General features: G+C 40.9%; 1 protein-coding gene across 4 annotated transcripts in view; it reads right to left on the bottom strand.

Moving 5' to 3' along the window:
* The window catches only part of ZZZ3 (zinc finger ZZ-type containing 3), a 57,998-nt gene extending 40,509 nt beyond the window's left edge, over nt 1–17,489 (bottom strand). For 3 of the 4 annotated variants that reach the window (XM_083867724.1, XM_083867722.1, XM_083867725.1), the window contains exon 1: nt 16,992–17,039. The gene's annotated coding sequence lies outside the window, so the exon portion shown is untranslated. Of the gene's footprint in view, nt 1–16,991; nt 17,040–17,445 lie in introns of those variants that run through there. The other variant, XM_083867723.1, reaches the window with a different exon arrangement.
* Nucleotides 17,490–17,911: the final 422 nt, after the last annotated feature.

Genomic DNA, 17,911 nt, shown 5'->3' on the forward strand with positions numbered 1-17,911 from the left:
GGCATGCATTTCAAATGCAACTATTAATACAGCTTTTTATGTGCAAAATTACAGCATCAGCTGCATAAGCCTCACAAGGCTGATGTACAACTCAGAGCAGCACCACACACACACACAGCCAGATGCTCTGCGTGGGCTGGGCTTTGAAGGGCTCCTGCATTATACTAAGGCAAATACAAACCCAGAGTTTGGAAAAGGGACATGTGAGGCATGCAATAGTTCCTGTAAAACATTTTCAATTGTTGTTTCAGAATTAAAATGGTTTTGTTCTAAATTTTTCTTCCAAATTTTAAATGTGCCCTCATTCCCCAAAGAAATGAAAAGTGAGAAGGCTGTTTTTCCAGCTATCTACATTCAGGAAAACGGTTTTAACCACTTATTTTCCATCTGATAATGCTTTTGCCTCAATGGAGGCTCTTCCCCCTATCTAGGGGATATGCATTATTCTATAAGCAGATCAGCAGTGGGCTGGCTTTGTAGTCCTAAATGTGGCACTATTCTGCCACATGTCCCATCCACACCTTCAATTTTCTGAGAAATTTCATGTCCCTCCCTCTGGCCATCTCCAAACCTCAAGGCAAGTCCCAACCCATACATGCACTGACTAGACTGCTTGTAAACCATGTTTAGCAGGTAATTACTGGGCTTAATTCTCCCTTAAAAAGGGGGCTACAATTTTTGTGAAAGCTGCAAGCTCTCTACAGTTCTGAGATCTTTACTCTCAACTAAATTTAGGGGGGTTGCTAAGTTGGCCTAAGGATTCAAATATTACTTACTGACATAGTAAACAAATAGAGGAACACCTAAACAGTTGATCTAAATCACACTCACACACTAAATGCTTGAAACACGTTCTGGACAGACTGAGGGCAGGGAGGGCATGCAGTACTATCCCAAAATCCATGAAGAAAAAAAAAAGCAGTTTGTCACAGCTGTGGCCGTGCTGTGCCTTCTCACCCCGGTGTGTTTTCATGCTCCCAGAATTCCAGGCATCCCTCCTGGCACACCAGCTGATCCTGTGTGTATAATCATAGCACCAGTCACCACCACCACACAGACGAGTTCTCACATGCAAGGGGCTTGGCAAAGTAATGTACAAGCTTATAAGCCAAGTATGCTTTAGACTTGAATTTAAACACAGTAGTAGCCTGCTACCATAGAATCATAGAATAATTTAGAATGGAAAAGACCCTTAAGATCATTGTGTCCAATTGTAAATGACTTGCCTTGTGTCACTTTTGACTGAGAGTTATTTTTAAGAGCCCCAGCTCTTAAATGCTCTTAAATTGTTTTAAATTTAATGCTCTTAAATTGTTTTAAATGGCCATGTGCCTCTATTACAACTGACTTTGACATATTAATAAAATTGTATTACACAAAGTCATTTCTCTGGTGAACAGCCAGGGAAACATCTATTTTCTAAAGAAACTGTCTGAGGTGCTGCAGCTGTTGACATGTTTCAGTACTGTACTCTATGCCAGAACCTCAATATTGTGGCAGTTCTCAAAACAGTGATTTCAGTAAAAAGACCCATCCCTCATTCTGCCTTCCATACAGGAAGCTGTTTATTTCATTCCCTCATGCTGCAGTTTGGTCTAATGCACAGCACAACTGCTACAGCCAAATTTAGCCATACGTGACAGCTTTGCCATCCCAGTCTTTCAAAGCAGTTCTGAGCAGCTCCTGCTCTGTGAGCTGGATGTCAGCATCATCTGCACCAAGAATGTGAGAAGTACCTGAAGGAAGACAAATTTTCTCCCAGTGCTGGGCATCCTGACAAAAAAACCTGCAGATATCAGCACTAGAAAGTGTTTGTTCTTAGATGATTCCCAAATTCTGCTTTGTGACTGACACTGAGCTTGTTAAGCAGAGAGGTTTCAATACACCTCTACAGCCTGATGTTCTCACTGCATGTTCAGGCTGCATTTTGTTTTCTGAGTAAGAAGACTGTTATGCATATTTCAGTCTACTTGGCTTGGGAGTTTCCACTGGCAAGCACTGAAGGTGTTTTAAGTGCATTAGAACTGGGGTTTTTAAAAGCTCTTAAAGGGGCAGTGAGCAGCTGCTTTCTGTTCTGCTGCTGTCCTGTTTTCAGACAGGAAACAAAACCTGCAATAAGAACACTATCACATACCCATTCCTTTTAATCACAGCACATCTACTGCTAACAGAGGCCTTTATTTAAAAAACCACCAACTTTATTGTAAGTTGAACTCCCAGTTCAACTAGCACATTACCTTTTTCTAGCTGCTACTGTTCATATCCAACTACTTTTAGATAGGATCATTGGCCACAATTTCCTTGATTTAATACTACATTGGTAGCCTAATTTACTTTTCTAGTCTAATATATAATTCAAATAGAACTATGACTACATCACATGTAATTTTGTTTTACTTGATTGCCATTCTGCTTTCCTCTCTTGCTGTGCTCAGAAGGTCTTTGTAGGCCAGCACATTCTCTGATAAGCAACATGCTGCTTTCTATTTCCCACAATTTCTGTGTTCTGTCTGGCCTATGCTTACAGTACCAACTGGAAATACAAAGGAACTTCTGTCTAGCCTACATTTACATTTAAAATTTCAGCCTTTTAGTTCCTCTTATTTTCTCAGTGTGAACATTTTTTTCATTTGAACACTTTGGCATTAAATTTAATTAATTGCCAATGTAACTGCCCTGTAAGAATGCAGGGAGTTGTTTGTTCTTTTCCTTCAGGTTTTTGCTGTTCCTGTGACCACTGACAAAGAATCTTTAGGCTTGCTCAACTTTGATTTTTCATCTAGATGCAGGCTTACTCATAGGTTTTGTAGTACCTACAGCCCTTGCAGTTAAAAGTTCAAAATAGTCTCATTCCTACTTTCTTGATCTTTCAAAGTAACAAATTCATTGCCTTGAAAGACTAAACCAGGAGAGTACAACTTTTCATACCATACCGCTACTCATCAGCTGCTTCTTCTCCAGGTACCTTATATACGTGCTAAATATACATATTTGATAGATTTAAAATGCATTTCAAAGCATTTCTAAGACTTTACACTGTCACTCTAAACCTACCATTAACTTGTCACCACACTGCTGAAATACAACTTCAGTTTACTCTACACATGCTTTTCTTTTGGCTTCCTTTATTCAACTTTGTGATATAAGGAGTACCTAGATAATTCTGCTTTGAATTTATTGTTCTTCAGGGTTTTCTTTTGCAACACTTGGTTTATGATGTCTTGCAACTACATGAGACAATTTATTTTCAAAACTATGCTCACTGTTCGAGTATAAAATGAAAGACTGCCTATGAAGTGAAAAATTCATTCTGATTCTATTACCCTGTCCCAGCAGCTGAATGCTTTATCAAGGACTTTGTAAAGATCTCTCTTGCTATAGAGATGTTGCACTACAGTTACAGAGCAAAAGGGACATACTTATTACTGCCTAAGCACATGAGCATAATATCTGTCCCCTATGCACAGAGACACTTGATTCCCTTTGCATGTTAATTGACTATTCACTTCCAAAACTTCTTCCTCATTAAATTTAAATGCAAATCAATTATGCCCAACATTATTAACTTCAAGGCTCTTTTCTCACACAGAGCAAAGCCACCCGTCTCTGCAGTCAGCGCTCTGTCTCCGACAGCCGCGATAAGCAGATGGTGAGGCAAGAGCTCTGTGTATAATACCATTATAGCTCCCAAATATTTTTAGCTCAGAGTCCTCCTAAGTCATATGTGATTTCTATTTATTTTCTAAACTTGAGTCAATTTCTCTTCCATGAACTTTCCTTGTTGGCCCTTGAGCTCCCATCATTTTTTAGCATTCAGGCTATCCCACTGATGGTTTTTTGTAAAAAGAGAATTCTGTATTTTCATTTTTACAAATGGGTATAAAGACTTGGGAAAAAAGAAAAGGCAAGGTTAGATACCCAAAGCAACTCTCACAACAACTTAATTTTAACTTTCTCCATCCTGCCTTCAACTGTTTTTTTTTTCCTGTATTGCTTTAACTTTTTTATTGGCAGAATAATTTTTTTGTATTTTACTCAGAGCTCCTCCTTCTACTTCAGTTTTTCTGACTTTGCCTAAGATACACTTTCTCAGGGATGAAAAAAAAGCCTCATCATATTACTGATGACAGAAAGCTACAACATGCATAAAGTATGCCTTTGCAACTGTAATGTCATAGATGTTGCAAATACACACTCAGCTCTAGTAAAAAAGCTCTAGTATGTTTGTATTTGCATCTACCCTAATGAAACACAGGAAGCTTCAAGGCTTTAAACAGCATCTTGCCTTTCCTCATTTCAGCTTTCTGAAACTGAAGTAATTTTTCACAGATTTGACTTTCCTCTTCTGTCTCAAGACAATAGGATTCATGACTGTGGGAGTATTTAATAATTCAGGGCAAACTCTGACCACATTTTAGTAGAATAGCAATTAGAACATTTAACCTTTTATATAAAAATACATGTGTGGTTGTGGTATCTAAAATTCTCGATAGTATCTATTTCCATAAATAAAAAGGAGAAACTCATTTTACCATTCCTTGCAATTACCCTGAAACATCAGGTTAAAGGACTGAAGAAACAAAAAGGCTCTTCAAGTTCCAGGTTCAGCCACCATAGAATTTCTTGAAGCACAAGAAAAAAGGGAAAAAAAAAAGAGAGACCCTCTACCTTCAGCACATTTTATCACAGATTCAGGAAGCAGAAAGAAGCTGCCAGAAGGTGGATCAGAGAGTGTGAATTAAGTAGTTTCCATACCTATCCTGAGCAAACACAAGCAGATTGCCAGGGTTCAGACACTTCCCTAAATGGCCAACCCATCACAGCAGTAAAAAACCTGCACTTGCAGTTAAGTTCTTGCTTTGTCTCTGAGCTGCACACCAGGATTGCTCACACACTGTATCAAATGACAACACATTTAGAAACTTCTCATTTGGAGAAATTAGATAAAGCTTAGACTAAACGGTTACATTATTTACTATGGGCTTAGACACCGACTTACACAAATACAATATAAAATTGACTTCTTTCCTACTTTATCCCTCCAGAACATTCAGCTACAGATATATTTACTCCAAATGTTTATGTCTTAAAAGACCAAAACCAGTATGACCAGTAGCTTTCTGAATATGCCACAGATACAGTTTGGAGTCTTTAGAGTATGAATTTGAAAATAATCAATAAAAGCAGTTACAAAGTCAGAAATCATAATGGTTCACTTTTACACATTTACATTTATAAAGATATCAAGCAGAAGACTCTATATATGGTTCTTTTTTAATAATAAATCACTTACAGTTTGCCAGTGATGTCCTAAAAAAGCCTTACTGGCTCTTTCTAAGGCACAGTTTCTACAAAGTATTCTAAGGAATTTACAGCACTATAGCAAAACAAGTGCTGTGCTTATTCCTTACTTAGTACCTCTGAAGAGCTGACATGAAATACTAAGTAAGGAATAACCTGACTAATGTAGTTTATATACCATCCATAAAACTGCTTAACCTTAAAAAAAAAAAAAATACAAGAAAAACCCCAACCCTGATTGCCAGTTAACTTGAAGAACATCTAAAATTTCTGTTAAAAAGTACAAAATTATTCCGCTGTGAACAAATGTATTACTCACAGCACAATGCTGTAGCCATAAAAGAAAAATAAATACAGTAAGAATATATCTCCTAGGCAGCCTTTGCTGTATCTTGAACACATGAAGCCCTCATAACTCAGTGACATATTATCTCTCCTAGGGCAATAAACAATTAAACACATTCCTGCCTTGATAACAGTAGGAAAATAAAACAAACCCACATAAAACTCTCATACCTTTAAAAATTAAGTTTCACAGTATCTGAGGACATACCTTTGCTGTAAGATCCTAGAATTAATGGGTACTTTATCTGGTTTATCTCCTTGCTGTTCTGGATAAAGAAGCTATCCCAAATTTTGATTATTCTTATTGCCCTTTTCTGTACTAAGTCTACCAGACAGATCAGTGTGGGATAATCATATTTGAAGCATGGACTATGTATGTCATAGATTTTTACTGCAGAATAGTTAATATTTTATGTCATGACCCCTTTCTATTAATACTCAACTCTATTTACTTTTTTTGACACCTAGTGAAAACTGAGTTGATGGCTTTATAGAAACGTCTATCAGAAGACTTTCTGAGCACTAATAGCTGATTTCAAGTCAGGGTTGGGCTTTTTTGCATAAAATTCTTTTATTCTTATGCATTACTTCACATTCCTAACAATGAGTTTCTATTTTAATACCCATTTGCTCAGTTTTGTGAGAGTCTTCTGACTCAAGACAGTGGTGAAATAAAGAGTCCTCAGATTTGCACCACCCCTAGACTAGAGGAGGGTTTTTTTTCCTGCAATCACTGTAATAATTGTACTGAAATATCACTATTGGTATTTATCAAAATCGAAATGACCATCTACCTATTTTGGCTTAAAATGCCCCTCTTAAATCACATGCCAGCTAAGGTGGGTGCTGTTTCCTTTCTGAGTTCAACACGCACACAGTTTGGATCATCCTTGCTCAATTGAGGAAAACATTAAAACATTTTAATTGGCTCTAAGTGATAAGAAAGGAGCAACTTTGCAATGTATGTGTATTTAAACAGCCACTATGGAAATAAAAATGTAAATCCATGCGTCAGGTAACAGAATCATAATTAAAAATACATTGGTGACTCCAGGGGCCTATGTCAAAGGTTACCCATTCACTGACAATGAAGGTTACAAAGACAGCAAACAGCTTTTTTTAGAGACTGAACCCTCTTTCAGCATCTGGCTTGACATCCAAAGGTTTTCACTGTCTCTCCAAGTGGGAAACTCTCATAAGGATCTTGTAATTTTGCATCTGAACTACTGCAAGGGTGCTTTCTGTGCCCCTGCTCAATGACATCCATTTAGATACTTCCCAAAAGAGTATTTTCTTCTTCACTGTTTTGTCCCAGACACCACTTTCCCTCCACCTTCCCACCATATCAATCAAAACCACACCCATCTACATTCCCACTCCTTTATCAACAGGGTGGATTCACAGGCTGGTGGTGAGCCTTCAATCATTCTCTCTTTAATTTTGCAACAAGACTTCCCAGGTGAGGTTTCATTTACTTTTAAGTGATTTAATCTACAAAAAGGAGCAACCTCACTCCCCTGTAACTCTCAGGCACATCATTCCTATTTTTCCCATGCATTTGCTTTTGTATTCAACCCGATCTCCCAGTGAGCTGATTTGGAAAACACAAGTCCTTACAAAAGAGTCATTTTTCTACGAGTTTAGCTTCCCAGACAGGCTCACTGTAATGGTGAAATGAGCACAGCAGTCAGTGGAAAACAGGGCCCACGACTTTGCATTTTGGTGACAGACAGTCCTTGGATCAGGTTTGCTGTAATGTGAAGCCCTTCTCCCAGGCTCTCCCTTATGCTATGTAAGCCTAAGCAGCACAGGTACTCCTCTTATCTTGGAACTCTAAACTTCCATGCTGAGGATAAAAATATTTTCTAACTGATGCACAGGAACTAATTCCAGCAGGTTATTGTTTCCATCTATCTGTATTGTCCAGCTATAACCTGTATTATTCTGGAATTGTGAATGCTGGGGAAACATTCTTCGTGTCTGTTCCCACACAGCAGAGGTCAGAGCGTCACATTTTACTCTGTTTTCATTCTGGTTAACTGTTCACTTTAATATAAATCTGTTAAAATTCTATTGAAATCCATCTGATGAAAATCTTCACTAACAGAATCTGAGGCACAAAAACAGGCATCTGAGGAGAAAAAAAAACCCTGCAAACTTTCTGTATGCTTTTTCATTACTGATCCAAACCCCTGGGCTCTTCTTGACATCTCACCATGGAAATATGGTCTGTGAAGGTCAAAAAAGCAACAGTTGTCCACACTTCAACAGAAGCTAATTTCTGAGTATTAGAAAAGCAAACTTTTGTTTCAGGGCAGTTGCAGGAGTGAACTAACCAGGGAAGCCACACTACAGCCCACATAAAGGAGGGGCACGTTTAAAGGAAGAGAAACAAACAGAACTTAAATTGGAACTCATGCCACGTCTGCAAATCAGGCCAGCTGACAGAGGAGACAGCATGAGAAGAAACGTCCACATGATTATTTGGTACAAGTCATATAACAAAGCTGTAGTGACACATGAATCAAAACTGAAAATGGTACCAAGAATATTACACAGTAAGCTTCTCCAGAGCTTTCCTGTTTCTCACAGAGAGTCTCCTGACCTTTTGGAACAGTTTCTTTGAGGGAATTTCTCTGGCCAAGTAAATACAGACAGAAAACAATCTAAGAAGTGTTTTAAAAGGGTAACTGATCTAACTGCAACTAATTCAATTATGAGATACACCCTAAAAGCAGGACACAAAGGTCTGATCATCAGTGTTGCCTCTCAAGTGGAAAATCAATGAGACATGAGTCACAAGGGATAAAATGACAGTAACTGGCTTGCCTTTACTTCCAGAACCCAAAAGAGAGGCAAAACATTCTCTCTATATATTCAGAATTCTGATCAAAGGAGAAAACTCTTCATGTAACAGGTGAATTTCCAATAAAACTGCTTCTGGGCTGGAATTAACCAGAGATATTTTCAGACCATGAGAGATGTAACTAAAATTCACCTGTATTAAGAAGAAATCTGTTACCTGTACTGTTGGTGTGGGTAGGGTTGTTTGGGTGGGTTTTTGTTTCACTGGGTTTTTGTTGGGTTTTTAGGGTTTTTTTTGAGGTGCAGTCAGAACAACAACAAAGACTGTCTATCAAGATCCTAACAGCAATAAATCTGTTCCTGTATACTTGTGTAACCTGAATGGTCCTGACAGCAAACTGCACTCCAAAAAGGCAATACATTTATAAGAACAGAGGATTCTCAAGGATTTGCAAAATTCACTTTGGTTCATCAATTCAGACCCCCAAAATACACGTCAAGAAATCTGAAAAAGACAGACTTCACTTTGGGATGGGAGAGGTGCAGGAAATTTTATATGCACTAGGACATCATACCAGGAGTGAATGTTTCTCATTGTCCTATTCAGCACTGGCTGTCAGATAACAGATATGTGAAGAACCTGTTTCATCTGAAGTATTTTAGGAATCCTCTTAACAAAGGATCACTGAATTCCCATGATCCAGAAAAATTCTCACCTGACCTCACTTAAGAGAAATTACGTAACTACATTTTATTCTGTGAGAAACCACTTCCCCACAGATGGATTTAAAACTATCCACGCACATATGAAAAGTAATTGCACTACAGCAGCCTCTACAATAATACTGTGAATAAAGATTTGTTTCTGTCTTTCTGCCTTTTTTAGAATGCACTGAATATAGCACAATTTGCAGAAAACTGATGATAAACATCACGATTTTGCTGAAAATAAAACACTAGTTAAAAATAATAAAAAAAGCCCTTAAGCTATACTGGCTTCTCATTTTGCCTATTTTCCCAGGGCTAAATAAATACACAGACCTGAACCAAACAAAACCAGGAATGTTGACTAGTGAGAAGACCTGAGAACATCTAGTTAGTTTTCTTTTTCCTAAAGCCTAACTTTTAAGGAAATCCCCAAAGAACAGTGCTGGCAGCATAGCAAGACACAGAAATATTGTCAAATCTTTCCAAGCAGTAATTGGACAGATTAGTTACTAACAAAAGCAATATAAACATGTATCCTTAACCAGTAAAACTTGCTGCTAGTTATACTCTGACTTTTAGAGACATGGACATAGAAAGCACAAGTAAATGAAAAGAAGGTAATGGGTATAAAAGATGTACTAACATATCCTAATTTTAAAATTATTAATAAGGTACAATTTTTGAAGTTGCCAAATTTTTTTTACATTGGAAATAGGAAAATAACCCGAAGCAAACAAACCACAGCACCTGTTGAAATGTTAACAGCTTCCTACCCCAAATCTTTACTCAGTCACCACCTCTACACCGCTCCAGTCAACTCTGCAGGATGTGCTGCTCCAAACTCCAGGATAAAGCAGCCTTTTCCAGGCAGTCCTGTCTGACAATGGCACCTCAGTTCCTGCTCTTCAGGTGGGGCTCAGGGAACAGGTGCATCTGCCTCTGCCTAAGACTTAAGCCCTTGTGCCCTGACTACACGAGATACCACAATCCCTTTATAACAGGCTACAAAAAAGCCTCTGTACTGCAGTGATACAGAGAAGGAAAATCCCTGGAAGAATTAAAATACTTAAGAAAGGGAACAAATTCCTTTTCTGACATCAGTCTAACATGATGAACAGTGTTTACATTCTTCTTTTATTAACTTCCAGGTGTATATAAGCAAACACAACACCAGGATCTAAACCCAGTGCCCTGTTAGTTACCAACACTTTGTTTCTCGATGGTTCAGTCACAATTTCCCATCAGTTATAACAAAGATAATGCTGATAGCCTGTGCACTGAAAGTACACATTAAGTTTAATCCATATAACTGGTGAGATGGAAGAATGTACTAAAAGTCTAATCACAATTAGGCTGTAATAGATTGAAAGCATCATTTTATGTTAATCCTCTACACTCTTTTTAAATTGTTGGGAAAGTGACACTCGTTTCACTTTAACCCTTTCCAGAGCACAGACATTTGTGACACAAAGCCTACCCTTCACTTGCCCTTAACCCCGAGGCAGCTTTGGCAAATTTCAAAAATCAGAAATGCTTGAACAAGGTCACGTGGCATGTAGGCAGTTGATTTTGAATAGAAAAAATGCAGAATAAGGTGTTAAACTGAATTTAGTTTCAAAAGTTCTATCAATATTTTCAGTACTTTTAACTCTAAAAGCTTTAAATCATTTATGTCAAGGTTAGCTTTTCCAGTTTAATCAAATATTTTTAAATCCTCCAAAAGAGCCCCAAAGGAGAAATTTTGTATAAAACTGCCATATGTAATAGACAGGATACATTTCTGTTCAAGCTTATTTATACTGCTATTATATAGTAATGGGCATAAAAGACTGAAATCTATTCCTAATAGATGGAACACAAACCGATTTAAAATAACAATATATTTATATAAAAAACCCTTCAGGAACCTTATGACTTTATCGGGGGTGACTAACCCTTAACATACATGTATCAGATATTAACTGTAATCTCAATTTTACAGAGAGGTGAAGTTGCACAGTGTGCTCTATTTCAGAGCCTCCAATGCACCTCATTCTCCAGCTCATTAGAATTTATCTTCTGAGCTTTGCTTCTCTTGAATGAAGTCTTCTGAAAGACTGACTCTAGCTCAGTTTCTTTCTTTTGGATCACTAAAACCACCTAAAGGCAAGTCAAAGATATTAAATCTACAATGAAGGCTCTATTAAAGTTATCTTCTATATTACATTACAGATAGCTTTAAAAAAAATTTATAAAAACCCTTTAATGAATATATTTGGCAGAGGTTTTTTTACTAAATCTTGCAACTGTTACATCACTAATTTTTTTTCTCCACCATGTTGTTTTACTTTTTTAAACCATGACCAGCAATATTACAAAAATCAAAAAATGAGGAGAGATCTGATGCTAAAAAGTCATCTTACTTCCTATGCCAGGGACAGAAAACTACACCTCAATCACCTCTAAAAGGAGGTTATTTAACCTTTTCTACAGTACTTTCAGCAATAGATATCCCATTACTTCTCTCAGATATACAACCCTGTGATTATCTATCCTGGATGGGTAATCTTTCCTGGAGCTGGAAAGTTTTTCCTGACATCAAAATCTCTTTTTGTGCTCTTTAGGACCATTATTTCGTATCCCACCTAGAGAGAACAGTTTCTTACATTATTCTCTGTTACAAACTTTATCATATTTGAAGCCTATTATTATGTCTCCCCATCTCTGCTAAAGACTAAACAAGTACAATTCTTTCAGTCCTTCCTTAAAGGTCATTATTGCAACTCTCCTCTGAATACTTTCAGCTGGTGCAAATCTGTTTGATGCAGAATACCCAGAACAGAGACACGGCATTATCCCAGGCCTTACACTGAGCACTGCAGAGCAACTTCCCTCTCACAGGCAACAAGGATCCTGTTCATCAATCCCAGGGAGACTCCTGGTTTTCACACAATTGTCACCACTCCACTGTGTTCATTTTGTGATACAGCCGCTTATTTACAGAACTGCTGCCCAGCCAAGTGTTTCTCATATTTAAATTTATTCTTTCTAGCCAAAGGTACTGTTTGGTGTTTCTCTGTACTGAACTACATCCCACACAGTCCAGGCCATTCATCCAGTTTTCCAAGACTATTTCACACTAATGTTTGTATTCCCTCCCAGATTTGTCCTGTCAGGCAATTAGGAAATCTGCTTTGTTCTATCACCCAGGCCACAGAATGGAAAAATAAACAGGAATAAATTCAGAAAATACAACTGCACAAGACACACCCATGCCTTCAACCTGAAATGTTCTTAAAGCATTTATTTAATAAGTAATTAAGCAGCATGGCAAAACTTTTCTGACAGTATCTGTCTTTGGTGTTTCCAGATTCCTTGGCTGTGGAGATAACATTCCTAACTTCAACACTAGTGCACAGGCAGAATGTGTTTCAAACACAAACATACACGGGAGGCTCCGTCACTCTCCTCCCTCTTTAATTCATTTCTTTGTGGCACAGTAACCCAGTTGCATAGCTCCTCCAATTTACAATTTGGGCAATCTCCCTGTTTTTCCTTCCTAAACTAGAGATGCTTCAGAGACACTTCAATTCACACAAAAACCCCTGCACCAGTAGCTCTGAAAAATACACCTCTCATGTATATATGTATATATGTATATATGTATATATGTATATATGTATATATGTATATATGTATATATGTATATATGTATATGCTAATAAAACTAAAACATCGGCAAAAAGCAGGATGTTATAATTTATGTACCAACAGGTAAACTCTCAGGAACACTCCTTTCCTCTCAACTTTCAAATTTTCTAACTGAAGTGTTTTAAACGAAGTTAGAATCATCCTTTTTAGGCAAAAAAAAAAAAAAAAAAAAAAAAAAAAATCAGCTACTTCTCATAACAGGAGATTATTAAAATCCCACTTCTCTGCTACTAACATATAAAGATGAGCTTTTACACTTCTTACTGATACTTTGTCAGCATGTGTGCACCCCCAATCAAAACAAATATTTGTATTTAAATACAAACTACTAAAAACATCTTTAAAATCTTGGACAATCAAGTTGTCTCTTGCCAACATTCATATCCCTGTCATTTTTGTATGTCCTATGTCCTGTGACGAGGTTCAGAAGACCAGAAAAACTGGAGAGAAGCTAACAGCAACCTCAAACACTGCTACAAGGAGAATCAGCTCTGTTCAGAAGCAACAAGAGACAAAGCAGTCAGCTGTCTGCAAAGCAAAAACACCAAAATTCAGTATCAGGCAAAACTTGAACCATGAGGTGGGTGATGGAGCTGCTGAAACGAGCGACACAAGGAGGAACTCTGCCATCAGAGGAAGTGATCCCACTAGGCTTCCAAAGGGCACAGCAGTGCACTCACTGAGCTTTATGTATTTCTATGTTTAACTGAATTCATTATAAGCATCAAAACACTGAAGAAGTAACTTTAAAGAACAGTTAAGTTAAGCTACTAAGCTTTTGGAAGGAAGATACAACCAATTGCCTGTATAAGGGAAAGCAATTAAATGGAAACTGTTAGCAAATACTCAAATTTTCAACAAACCATATAAATTATCAACTTGCTACACTAAAAACTCCAAGTATTTTGATTACAAAGCTGCACTCCAAAAGGGAATCTTTTTAAAGGTCTTTTTGTTTGAAATACAAGTGTCCAATAAGAACACACCATTCAATGTTCAGCTCTACACTTCTGAAGTGTCTTTTAGAGTTACTCAAACAGAAGGAAGGTTCCCCGAAAACTGGACCTACCATGATGGTTCCTCTACAACCACAGCAGTTTTTCAACCACAAACCATATTTACAGTGTTCTTAAAACGAACAATATACCCTTAAGTGTTAAAAGTATACCAGGACCAAATTCTTATCAGCAGCAGCTTGACTTCCAGCAAAGAACACTTAATTTGGAAACTAAAAAAAAACCAACAAAAAATCTCCAAAAAACACCTTACTACAGAAGTGAGAAAGTTTCTCAATTTCTGCAACTTCACTCCCGCCTACAGAAGTGGCAGAATTTTTCTTCTTCAAGGTTTTTAAGGACAAGGTCTACAAATATCTCTCTGGAATAATCCAAGTAGTTTAAAACCAATCTGAGAGAAAGGGAACAATAGGTTCTACAGTACTGCATTTCTAGAACAGTAAGTACAATTTATATACATGGATGCAAGTGCCAAATACTTAATGAATAAATTCTCTCTTGCAAATCTGGTTCCTTATGACCAGAGAGACCTGTATCAGCAGTTCCCACACACTTTGGGAAAACCAAAACAAAGCAAACCTCAATATATTAGCCCTAGAGATCTCAAGGAGAAGTTTAGAAATGTGAGAAGTAATTTAAAAGAAGAAAAAGAAACAACAAAAAACTATACAAGGAAAAAAGCACAACTGGAAGCAGGGCAGACTGCAAAGACTTCAGTTCCAGCTTCCCCAGTACTTTTAGGAATGTTAAGAAACACATTTCTTATTCCTCTGATGGTAAAAAAGCAGAGTACAAGTCCTTCCACTTTGTATCAACTACACAAGTATTATTGACCAGAAGTCAACTTAAGTACCTAAAATGATCTGGAAGAACCAGATACAGACAAATGGACCAAAACCCCCAACCAACCCAAAAAACCTCACAAGAACTTTAAGTCTCCTGGAAACACTGGGAGTGTAAAGTCTCAATTCTGCATGAGACTATGGACAGCATATCTCACTATGTAATCTCACTACACAAGTATGTTAGAAACACTGATAAACATCAGAGCAGTCACATGCTGTTCAGCTGTAGAACAAAAGCCCTTATTAGGACACATTCCCAAATTCTGTGAAATAAAGATCTAGTTATTTTTGCACATTAAATCCACAATAACACCGAGCCAAAGAATCCTATTTGCTATTTCTCTTTTCCCAGAAATGTTAAAAATGATGAGACAAGATATATGATTGAGCTCCATCACTAAATACCTCAATAAGCTATTTAAAATAGCCTCTCACTTAGTGATCTTACACTTGGAGTGTGCAAGGCAAAGGAAAAATCATTTCACTTGACAGTGGTACAACTGAGAATTGCAACAACTACCTATGGTAGACTGAACAATATAAATTATCAGCAGTATTTCAATGTAATGTCATTCACTGCTGCTCCTCACTGACACACACGGTTGCACTGCATGAAACTCCTTCACAAAAAGCCCTTGAATTCAAGCCTGTAAATTCAAGGCAGAGAATTTTTTTTATGGAATGAGCATGACAGTGCTAGAAAAAGCCTGAAATCAAAGTTAAGTTCTTAATGACTTCCTAGAAGTCACATGTCAAACTGACTCAACTGCTAAAAGCCCTTCTAAGGTAATGGGAAGTTTCTTCAGTTGAGTGACAATTTTCACCTCATAGTTACTTTTTTGGCCATTTTCCCATACTCCATAGAAATTAATTTTCCTCCCCTGCTGTTTAACACACACCATGGGATTTTTTTTCCCTCACACTTTTTTTCCACTTCTGATTAAGCAAATATTACAACTATTAATCAAAAAGACAGTAGAGCAAGATTAAAGGATGCTTGAAAACAAAACACAACAGTACCTTGTCATCTTCTTTTCTGAAAAGCTACACTTGCTTATGTAAAGAATCACATTTTCCTAATCCCAAACCTACCAGTCCCTAGTAGGTGACCAGTCCTTGGCGCAGCTGGGATGGGAAGCTAGTATCTAACCACAGGTTAGAAATACACCCGAAAAGCCTGCTCTTAAAAGGCTGCACAAGTCAGTATTTAATGTAAAATACAGGGTACACGTAGAGCTTCACTTAAAAGCCTCAGTAAACAATCACTACGTAGTGATGAGTATAGCATAATGACAATATCAATGGAAAACATGCAAATGTATGTTCAACCACGGAAGAATTACTACAGTTTTTTAAATAATAACTGGAAACATATCTACAAAATAAAATTCAGAACATCAAAGCCGCAAGAACATACTCCTTTATAAAAATTTAGTCTCTGTTGTGTGTTAGCCTAGAAGCAGATTAGTAAAATACTCCAAGACTACAAAAACTGCCAACGCTACTTGATAATAACAAGGACAGAATACAAAACACCATAAGGAAGAAGAACCATATGCTCTCCCTTAAAAGAGATCAGGATTAGGAGACAAAGGGAATATTGCTCAGCTGGGACACTTTGATACGACTGGAATAATTTTTCTAAATACAAGAGAAAACACAACTGTATGTTACAAGTTTGCGATGCGACGGGAGGATCTATCATAGCCTCCGTGGAGAGCAGAGTCGGGATGTTAAACAGCTCTTTTGGAGCCCCAGCACCCTGAACCATCAGCGCCCCGTCCCCGTGGGGCACACAACACACAGACTCGGCCGGGCCAGGGGTGCAGGGCAGGGCAGGCCGAGCCGGCGGGACCCGCGGCCGAGGAGGGGCCCGGGAGCTCCGCGTGTGAACATGGGCCGGCAGCCAGGAGCGCCACGGCCAGGGCAGCGCCGGGAACCCGGGGACACCCGGGCGGGGGCGGCACGGCGGGGACAGCCCGAGGGGCTCCGCGGGGCATCGGCGCCTGGCGGGCCCGGGGGCGCGGGCGGGGCTCCGCGGGGGAAGCGGCGGGACGGGGAGAGCCCGAGGCGGGGGAGGGATGGGGGTGGGGGGGGGCGGCCGCGGGGCAGGCACGGGGTGATGTGAGGTGAGGCGGGGCAGGGCCGGGGCGGGGGGAGGAGGCGGCGACGCGGAGCCAGTGGCGCTCCCCGGGGCGCGCGCCCCGCCCGCTCCCGAGCGCCCGTTCCCCGGCGGGAGGGGCGGCGGGTCCCGGTCCCGCCCCCGGCCCGGTTCCATTACCCAGCGCGCCCAGCGCCGCCGCCATCCCGCACCCGGCCCGCTCCCGCGGGGGCCGCGCGACCTCGCGAGACTTCCCGCCGTCCTTCCCCGCCCGCCCCCCGCCCCCGCCTCCCGCCGCCCGGCCCGCGCGCGCGCACAGTGCCCGCGCGCGGCTCAGACGCAACATGGCGGCCGCGGCGCCGCGCACGTGTCCCGGACCCGCCGCGCCGGGCGCGCGCACACGTAAAGCCGGGGGGGAGGCGGGGCCGCCGCGCACGCGCGGGAGGCGCCACCGCGGGCCAGCTGATTCGAACGGGGCGCGCGAGCCGCCGCCTCCTCCCCGCACGCGCTGGTCACGTGGGGGCTTCCCCCGCTCGCTCCCTCCTCCTCCCGCCCCCTCCCCGCGCGGGCTCCGAACTCGGCACCGCCCGGGCCCCCCCCAACCCCTTCTCCCGGGGCCGGGCCGGGCCCTCACCTGGCGCCCGCTCCTCGGCGCGGCCGGGCCGCGCAGCCCCGCACGCCGCTCGCTCGCTCCGTGCCGCCCGCACCAGGCGGCGGCTCCGCACAGCGCCTGCTCCCCTCAGCGCGGCGGCGGCTCCTTCCGCTTCCTTCCCCTCCCCCCCGCGCTGCGGCGGGACCCGCTCGCTGCAGCTCCCCCTGCCGGCGGAGCGCGGTGTGGCCGGGCAGGTGTCTGGCGCGGCGCCCCGAGGGACGGGACGGCTCGGCCGGGCAGCGCGGGAACGCTCCGGGGCCGCTGTGCCGGGCAGGGACGAGGAGCGCGGCTCGGGGGCACAGCTCTGCTGGCTGGAGGCGCTCCTGCCCCCGCTTGCCAGTTCCGTGCCCCCAAAAGCGGGGCTGCTCGGTTCGCAGCTCCTGAGCAATTTCCAGCGCCGTCTCCCGACTTAGCTCAAGCGGTGCCGCCAGAACAGGCTCCGTGGGGT

Source organism: Zosterops lateralis (assembly GCF_965231275.1).
Source record: "Zosterops lateralis genome assembly, chromosome: 9".
Lineage (NCBI taxonomy): Eukaryota > Metazoa > Chordata > Aves > Passeriformes > Zosteropidae > Zosterops > Zosterops lateralis.